Source organism: Cebus imitator, unplaced genomic scaffold (genome assembly GCF_001604975.1).
Source record: "Cebus imitator isolate Cc_AM_T3 unplaced genomic scaffold, Cebus_imitator-1.0 Scaffold11, whole genome shotgun sequence".
Taxonomy (NCBI): Eukaryota; Metazoa; Chordata; class Mammalia; order Primates; family Cebidae; genus Cebus; species Cebus imitator.
In genome coordinates this window covers 4,695,266-4,704,406 of record NW_016107326.1, presented here as the reverse complement: position 1 = coordinate 4,704,406, position 9,141 = coordinate 4,695,266, and the positions used below count along the sequence as shown (strand labels likewise).

The 9,141-nt window shown below is 47.3% G+C and overlaps 1 pseudogene across 1 annotated transcript; it reads right to left on the bottom strand.

Annotated features, from left to right (window-relative positions):
• Positions 1-1,341: 1,341 nt before the first annotated feature.
• LOC108318131 lies at positions 1,342-8,685 on the bottom strand (annotated as a pseudogene). Its single transcript, XR_005203485.1, has 2 exons — positions 8,652-8,685; positions 1,342-2,093 (listed from the first exon to the last, which is right to left on the bottom strand). The product of XR_005203485.1 is annotated as a ferritin heavy chain-like (transcript).
• Positions 8,686-9,141: the final 456 nt, after the last annotated feature.

Sequence of the window (9,141 nt, the reverse complement as noted above, 5' to 3'; positions counted from 1 at the left end):
CCTTTTCTTTCCCCACCACATGCATCAGAGTGCCTTCCTGCATCCTTCTGTCTCTTTGCCTTTGGGCCAAATGTTTGCTGTCCTTGCATGTTTCTCCATATACTGCCTTTGGTGCCCCTCAGTGTGAAGTCTCCCCGAAGACTCCTTTGATCGAACAAACCCTGCTCCCAGTCCCCTCTCCGGGTAGGGTCATTCTAGCCAAGAGGTTTAACCATCATGGGACACTTTCCCCAGGACTGGACAGGATCCACTGCCTTCTGCTTCCTTTCAGTGTGAATCTGCCCTGTACTTGCCACTGTAATTCCAGCCCCACAGTGCCCCAACCTGTCCTCTGGGAGCCTAAGACTTTACCTGTTATCTCATCCACGTAATTTCCTGTGCCACCTTGAAATTCCCTGAAGATGCCTAAAGCATCTTTGTAGTCCTTGCTTTGAAATGACTACCCAAGTTTTATATGGGCACCAACTATTTCAGTCATTAAGGGGACTCTCCTGCTATCCTTATATTTACCATCTATGTGAAACTTTTAAGGGCAATTTTCCTTCCCTTCAGTGTGGAGGGTTGAAGAAATCTCTTCAAGTATACCATTTTTCATCTCTGGCAAGGAGATCTCTTTCATTTTTTCCCCCTAGTCATGCCCTACTTATTCATCTTTCTCCCTATCCCATAAGAGACTCACTATAATATGTTTAATGGATTCCTAAAAGATACACAGTGCTCTTATGGGTAGGTATAACTTTAGCCTACATAAATAGTGTTATACTCTAGATCTTACTGTATTTCTTCTTTATACGACACCTGTTTTTAAGATTGTTGTGGGGTTCTAAGTACCTTTAGTTCACTGTGGCTGACTGCTGCACAGTATGGCAAAGTATGCATTTACACATTTTGCTTCCCCATTTCTCTAGCAATGAAACCCTAGGCTGCCTTCATGTACAATCCTTTGATGAATGCACTTGTTTATGTTCCTCTGGGAACATGAGATTGCTGGCTCATTGGCTAGATGCATATTCAAATTCATAAAATAGAGTCAGGTGGCTTCCAGAATAGCTCTACAAGTTTATAATCCCACCAACAATTGTTCCCTTTTCCCCACATCCTTTCCAACGCTTGGCAGATATTATCTGACTTGCCTAACTTTTGTTAATTGAGGTGACACCAAATGATATCATGTTTTTTTTGGGGGAGTACCAAATTTCTTTATTTGAAGGAATGGTACAAAGAACTTAAGTGGATGTTTTGGTATAACTTATACAAAAGGTAAAGGAAACCCGAACATGCATGCACTGCCTTGGTGACCAGGGAAGTTACCCCGTGGCTATAGGGAAATTAGCCTAAGGTTTAACTTTCATTATCACTGTCTCCCAGGGTGTGCTTGTCAAAGAGGTACTCTGCCAAGCCAGATTGGGGTGCTCCCATCTTGCACAAGTTGGTCACGTGGTCACCCAGTTCTCTGATGGATTTCACCTGCTCATTCAGGTAATGTGTCTCAATGAAGTTACACAAATGGGGGTCATTTTTGTCAGTGGCCAGTTTGTGCAGTTCCAGTAGTGACTGATTCACATTTTTTCCCAAATGTAATGCACACTCCATCGCATTCAGCCCGCTCTCCTAGTCATCATGGTCTGGTTTCTTCATAACCTGAAGGAAGATGCGGCCACCTCGTAGGCTCTGCAACTTCATCAGTTTCTCGGCATGTTCCCTCTCCTCATGAGATTAGTGAAGAAAGTACTTGGAAAAGTTCTTCAAAGCCACATCATCGCAGTCAAAGTAGTAAGACATGGACAGGTGAACACAGGAGGCGCAGAGCTCCGGGTTGATCTGGCAGTTGATGGCGGCGTCTGAGTCCTGACGGTAGTTCTGGCGCACCTGCGAAGGAGACGCCTTATGGCTGCGGCTAAGGAGAGGCGGCGGTGCCGGCCGTGGTTGCGCGGCGTTGGTGAGGCGGCGGTGGCCTTGGGGCAGTCCGAGGGCGCGGTGTGGAGGTGACGGAGGGCTGGCTGTGGGCGGCCCGCCGGGGTGGGGGACGAGCGCCGGGTTCCGTCCAAGGAATGTTGAAGCAGGAAAATGCGGCGACTCTCGGCGAAGAACGTCTCGTGATACCGTGTTTTAATTGCATTGCTCAGGGTACTTCTAAGATTGAGCATTCTCTTTTTGAGACAGGGTCTCAAACTGTCGCCCAGGCTGGAGTGCAGCTTTCAACTCCCAGGCTCAAGCTAGCTCCTGCCTCAGCCTTCTGAGTAGCTGAGACCTCAGGTGCACATCACCAGGCCTGGCCTTTTTTTTTTTTTTTTCTAGACATGGGGTCTCGCAATGTTGTTCGGGCTGGTGTGGAGCTCCTGGGCTCAAGCAATCCTGCCTCAGCCTCCCAAAATGCTGGGATTACAGGTGTGAGCCACTATGCCTGGCCAAAATTGGGCATATCTTCACACACTTGCCACATTCTAATTTCCTTTCTGTGATTTCTGACTTTATTCTTTGCCCACTTTTCCATTGGATTTCTGGCCTTTTTCTTGTTGATCCACAGGAGTTTCTTGAGCATTCCAGATATTAATCTTGTATAGCTTTAGACATTGCAAATCTCTTCTCTATGGAGGAAATCTGCTTGGAGGGGGTTGGAGCTCACTGTCAGGGAATTAATATAAATCATTTGCTGAGATCTAGCCTCTCCTGCTAAATCTCTTGAGTCCTATTCACCCTCCCTAATCCAAGAACAATTAAACTATTCCCCATTTTTCTAATCCATTTATTAAAAGTAGTAAGTTTGGGGCTAGGTGTAGTGGCTCACACCTATAATCCCAGCACTTTGGGAGGCTGAGGTGCGTGGATCATCCGAGGTCAGGAATTCGAGATCAGCCTGGCCAACATGGTGAAATCCTGTCTGTACTAAAAGTACAAAAACTAGTCGGGCATGTGGCAGTTGTGGTGGTGTGCACCTGTAATCCAAGCTACTCGCCAGGCTGAGGCAGGAGAATCCCTTGAATCCAGGAGGCGGAGGTTGCAGTGAGCTGAGATGGCACCACTGCACTTCAGCCTAGGTGACAGAACGAGACTCAGTCTAAAAAATAAAATAAAATAATAAAAGTAGTTAGTTTGGGTTTCTATGTCTAGGCTGTCCTCCAAAATATCCATCTTGATTGTTGTATTACTCAGGATAATGATGGTTTGTGGGAGGAGAAAGCATTGTGATTTGAACAGAGCACACAGAAGGTTTTCTGGGGAGGCTGGAAAAAATTATTTTTCATTTTTTTCTTTTTTGAGACAGAGTCTCGCTCTGGTTGCCCAGGCTGGAGTGAAGTAGCACAATCTCGGCTCACTGCAGCATTGACCTCCTGAGCTCAGGTGATTCTCCTTCCTCAGCCTCCTGAGTAGCTGGGACTACAGGTGCACACTACCACAACTGGCTAGTTTTTTGTATTTTTAGTAGAGATGGGGTTTCACCATGTTGCCCAGGCTGGTCTCAAACTCCTAGACTCAAGCGATCCACCTGCCTTGGCCTCCCAAAGTGCTGGGATTAAAGGCATAAGCCACCACGCCTGGCTTTATTTCTTAATCTGGGTGGTTTTACCTTATAATAATAAATTAAGCTATACATTTGATTTGCATGATTTTCTTTTCTATGCCCTGTTTTACAATAAAATATTAAAATATATGTCCTTCAGTTACCTTTCATTTTCCACTACTCTTCAATTTGCAAAACTGAAATTCATTTTTCAAAACAATCTAGTTTCTCCCTGAGTGGAAGCAAACCTGATTGCCAGACATAGACTGCTCTCTGGAAATGGGCTTTTTCAATTACTACAAATCAGATATTCCTCTTTATGGTCCACCGATAAAACTGACCACCCTCTGGTAGCTGAATCCACAGCCATGGCAAGGGTCTGTGCAGTCAACCTGCTAGGGCAATGCTGGGCCTGAGAGTGGAGGTCAGGAACCTCTGAATCTACCTCATGAGCCTAAGGGCTTAGCTTGGCCGTGGTTCCCTATTAATAGGCTCTGGGTCACATATAAAACAAGAGAAAGATGACAAAATCTAGGGAGGTTATGGCCACTAGTGACCTAAGGACTCAAAACTTCACACACAAATATGAAGAGCCATATATAAAGAAATGGACATGGATGGGTGTGGTGGCTCACGCCTAAAATCCCAGCACTTTGGGAACCTGAGGTGGGCAGATCACTTGAGCCCAGGAGTTCAAGACCAGGCCTGGGCAACATGGCGAAACCCCATCTCTGGTAAAAATATCAAATATTAGCCAGGCGTGGTGACACATACCTGTAATCCCAGCTATTTGGGAGGCTGAGGTGGGAGGATCACCTGAGGCCAGGAGGCGGAGGTTGCAGTGAGCTGAGATGGTGCCACTGCACTCTGGGTGACAGAGGAAGACCCTGTCTCAAAAAAGAATTTTTTTTTAAAAAAGTAGTCATATACAAAGAAGCTGCTCTTTCCACAGTTTAAAGTTTCCATTTGCAATATTGGATGAGAATGGGTGAAGGGGTGCCAGCAAGCTGTGGTGGCATAAACTGCTTGACTCACAGTGACTAAAATCTCTGTCTATTTGAAGTGAGCCTTTGCCAGACCCAAAAGGCTCTATTTTCCCAATAACCTGATACCAGCTTTGGTCAAGGCACTAGCCATGGCAGCTGCACTAAGCCATGAGCTCCCATAAGCTATTTTTATCTCAAATACTCACTAGGACCCACCGGGTCACCAGTATGCTCAGGGGAGGGTTTGGGGCCCTGAATCCTACCTTCCACCCCACAGGGATAAAGACCACGAGGACGGTGAGGAAGTATTTTTATTAAATGGTTGATTGAGGCCCCTGCATGCCCTCAGAACAAGGTTTTTCAGTAAATGCGGGTCAGAGAACTTGACTTTGGCCAGGAGGTCTCAGCAAGAAATCCTGCTCCCTCTTTCTGAATCTGAGAGTTCATGACCCTACCAGCTGCACGGAGGAGGATGGCTGCCCTGCTCAGAAAGGCCAGGCCCTTTATGGTCACCACATGGAGACGGGAAGCAGAAGAGAAGAAATGGGGTCATGAATTCCCACCCAACAATCTGACATTTCCCTCCCTGGGCTCAGCCCTCTTGACTTCATACCTGGGTTTGCCCCCTTCCTCAGCAGCACTTTCAGAACAATCCCTTATCCCCCAGCGTGGCATAAACAATCATGCGGTAAACAGAGCTTGTCTTCTTTGAGTCCCCTCCACCCCAACGTCCTCATGCTGCCCACCAGGACACCCCACACAGTCCCTTCTTCCCCAGCCTGAGCTCGGGGCACCGCCCCATCTCGGGTCGCTTTTCACCGCCAGCCCAGCAGGGGCCGCCAGAGCGATGCAGATGAAGCCAGATCCGCCGCGGATGCAGAAGCAAGGCTCCCACGGGCCGCGCCTGGTCTTTGACGCTCGTTTTAAGTGCCCAGCAGAGACAGGCGCTCTCAGGCTTCGGCTTGGGGCACTCCTTACTCTTCTCAAAGGTGAAGACTGAGCCAGACACTTTTCCGTTTCATTTTTAATTTATTTTTATTTTGTATTTTTTGTAGAGATGAAGTCTCACTTTTTTGCCCAGGCTGGTCTCGAACTCCTGGGCTCAAGCACTTTTCCCGCCCTGGCCTCCCAAAGTGCTGGGATTACAGGAGTGACTCATCGCACCCGGTCCCCGTTTTATTATTTTATTTATTTATTATTTAGAGAGGGAATCTCTGTCACCCAAGGTGCAGTGGCACGATCTCGGCTCCTGGGTTCAAGTGAGTCTCCTGCCTTAGCCTCCCGAGCAGTTGGTATTACAGGCACGCGCCACCATTCCCAGCTAATTTTTTTGTATTTTTAGTAGAGACAAAGTTTAACTGCGTTGGCCAGGCTGGTCTCAAACTCCTGACTTCAGGTGATCTGCCCGCCTTGGCCTCCCAAAATGTTGGGATTATAGGTGTGAGCAACCATGCCTGGCCCGTTTTATTTTTTAAAATGTTTACTACTTCCCTTTTAAAGCTCCAGATATATAAATATAGATAGGTATAGAGATATAGAATTTTAGTGCCAAGCAAAGTTACTGAAAGTGTGGTATATCTCGAATGTTTACACTTGGCAAGTCAAAGCTGTGACTTCTACCCCCAAATAAAAAACAAGTGAGTGAAAGAAAGCCAGTCATGGTGGCTCACGCCTGTAATCCCAGCACTTAGGGAGGCTGAAGTGTAAGGGTCCTTGCCGAGTTTAAAATGAGGAAACTGAGGCCAGTATAAGAAAATTAAATGCCAATTTATTCAGCTCCCAGGCGAGGTTCCATGGTCCCAGGGAAAGGGGCCAGAGAAGGCTCGCTGACGTCCTGAGTCTTAGGGCTTTTATAGCGAGTGAGGAGGAGCAGGGTGTTCTGATTGGTTATGGGGGAACGGGACGTGGATGGGCAAGCTACTATTGGTTGCAAGTTTCGGCAGGCTTTTGGGGTAAGCTGCTATTGGGCAGGTTTTGGCGGGTCTTCTTTTAAATTTTGGCGGGCTAGATGCTGCGTGCAGAGCTTGGTGCCAGGGGCGGAGTGGTGACGTAAGTTTCGGGCGCCGAGATGGGTGGGTGTGTCTGAGCTCTTGGTGAGGCAACGGGCCTTACGTGAAGCAGGAAGATCGCTTAAGCTTGGGAGTTCGTGACCAACCTGGGCAACCAAATGAGACACCATCTCCACAAAAAATACAAAAATGAGCTGGGTGTGGTGGTCCATGCCTGTAGTCTCAGCTACTTGGAAGGCTGAGGATCACTTGAACCCAGCAGGTCCAGGCTGCAGTGAGTGGTGATGCCCCACTACACTCTAGCCTGGGTGACAAAGCCAGACTGTCTCTCAAAAAAAAAAAAAAAAAAATACCCAAAGCTGTAACACACACACACGACAAACTGTGTAAAATATTTGAAGATATTTATTCCGAGCCCAATATGGGTGACAATAGCTTGTGACATAGCCCTCAGGAGACCCTGAGAACATGTGCCCAAGGTGGTTGCAGCATGGGGCACAGTTTGGTTTTATATGTTTTAGGGAGACATGAGACATCAATCAACACATTTAAGATATACATTGGTTAGATCCAGAAAGGCGGGACAACTCAAAATGGGGAATGGGAGTATAGAGGGCTTCAAGGTTATAGGTAGATTAAAATGTTTTCTGGGCCGGGCACAGCGCCTGATACCTGTAATCCCAGCACTTTGGGAGGCTGAGGGGGACAGCTCACCTGAGGTCAGGAGTTTGAGACCAGCCTGGCCAACATGGCGAAATCCTTCTCTAATAACAAATATAAAAATTAGCTGGGTGGAGTGGCAGGCACCTGTAATCTCAGCTACTCAGGAGGCTGAAGCAGGAGAATCACTTGAAGCTGGGAGGCAGTGGTTGCAGTGAGCCGAGATTTTGCCCTGCACTGAAGCCTGCATTCAAGACTCTGTCTCAACATCAAAAAAAATTCTCATTGTCAATGGTTAAAAGATTATCAATAGAAAGCAATATCTAGGTTATGATAAGGGTTATAGACACCAAAGTTTTATCATGCAGATGAAGCCTTCAGGTAGCAGGCTAGACTGTAAAAGTTTTTTTAATCAGACTTAAGGTCTATGTTGATGTTAATGCTGGTCAACTTTTTCTGAATTCCCAAAGGCAGGAAGGCATTATGAGGCTGGTGTGATCTCCACTTTCCCTCATGGCCTGAACCAGTTGTTCGGGTTGACTTTGGAGTGCCCTGGCAGAGAAGAGGGAGTCTATTCAGATGGTGAGGGGAGCCTTAGATTTTTATCTTTGGTTTACAACAAACACACACACAGAGTCCCATACACACATATGTGTATATATGTGTATATAATGCAACACAACAGAGCAATTCACAAGCCATATGAAGATGATATGAATTAACAGCACACCATAGTGCTAGTAATGGGAGCAAGTTTAGGATGCATGTCTTCTGCTGATCCCACAGAGCGAGGCTGAGTGTAGCTCTGTGACAGGTGCATGACCCCACACATTTAAGGTCTGTATCTGAGGCCCTCCATAATCTGAGGCCTTAGCCAAATGGCAGTCCTGGTCCACTGCCTACTCTCCAACCCCACCCTCATGGTCCAGGCCACCAAGAAATATTATACTCAATGAAAGAGTGGAGAAGGTGGGGAGTCCAAAGTTACAGGGCCTCTTCCTCCAGTTCCCAACCTGCAACCGCAACATAGAAAGGCTCTCAGCTGGCCTGGGGAACACGGTTGGACAGTGAGGAGGAAGCTTCTCTGTTCCTGGGCTGCTCTTTATATCAGCTTCCACCCCAAAAGTCTCTACCTTGGTCCATTATCCCCTCTCCTTAGGCCCCAGAGCCTTTTCCTGCGTTTGTGTTGTTTTTGTCAGAGCAGGAAGTCTTCCTGGAAATCCACCAGAAATTCAACATTCTCCTCCCTCCCCAAGGGACCCTGGCCTTAGGCGTGCACCCCACCCCACCTCAGCTCTGGCTGAGGCATGAGGCCAGAAACACAGGAAGCCATCTTCCCAGGAACCCGCCCTGCCCTGGGGCTCTGCGTCAGTCCTGAGCCTGCCTCCCCACACAGCAACACTAAGAGCAGCAACTCCTTATCGTGAAAACAACAATAAGGGAGAAAAAGCTAGTCATTTCTAAAGAAAATGAGAAAAATGCAGAAGTACTCACAGAAGAAAACCACCATAACCCGGATGTCCACCATGCTGCTCTTCTTGGTGTCCCTTTCTCACCAGGAACTGACGCCTGAACCATGACTGTCCAGCCACATCTGCACGTATGCGCACGCACTCCAGCCTGTCCTCCTTGTTTGGTTGTCAGAATCCTCACCTCATCTAGTCAGTGTGGGAGATGATAAGGTTAAATGAGAATGACCAACTGTGTTCACTCTCCTGTGTTATAGACTAACAGTTCAGGGTATCCTGGGAGTCCATGAAATAACTGTCCTGCTAGAAGCTCCTGGAAGAGGGAGTTCTGAGGTCATCTACGTTGGAAACACCATCTACATGGACCCATCCTGTATCCACTGGGTTGAAGTCCAAAAAGTGCTATAAACTAAGTTTTTAAAAATAAAAGGCCGGGTGCAGTGATTCACGCCTGGAATTCCAGCACTTTGGGAGGCTGAGGCTGGTGGATCACTTGAGGTCAGAGGTTTGAGACC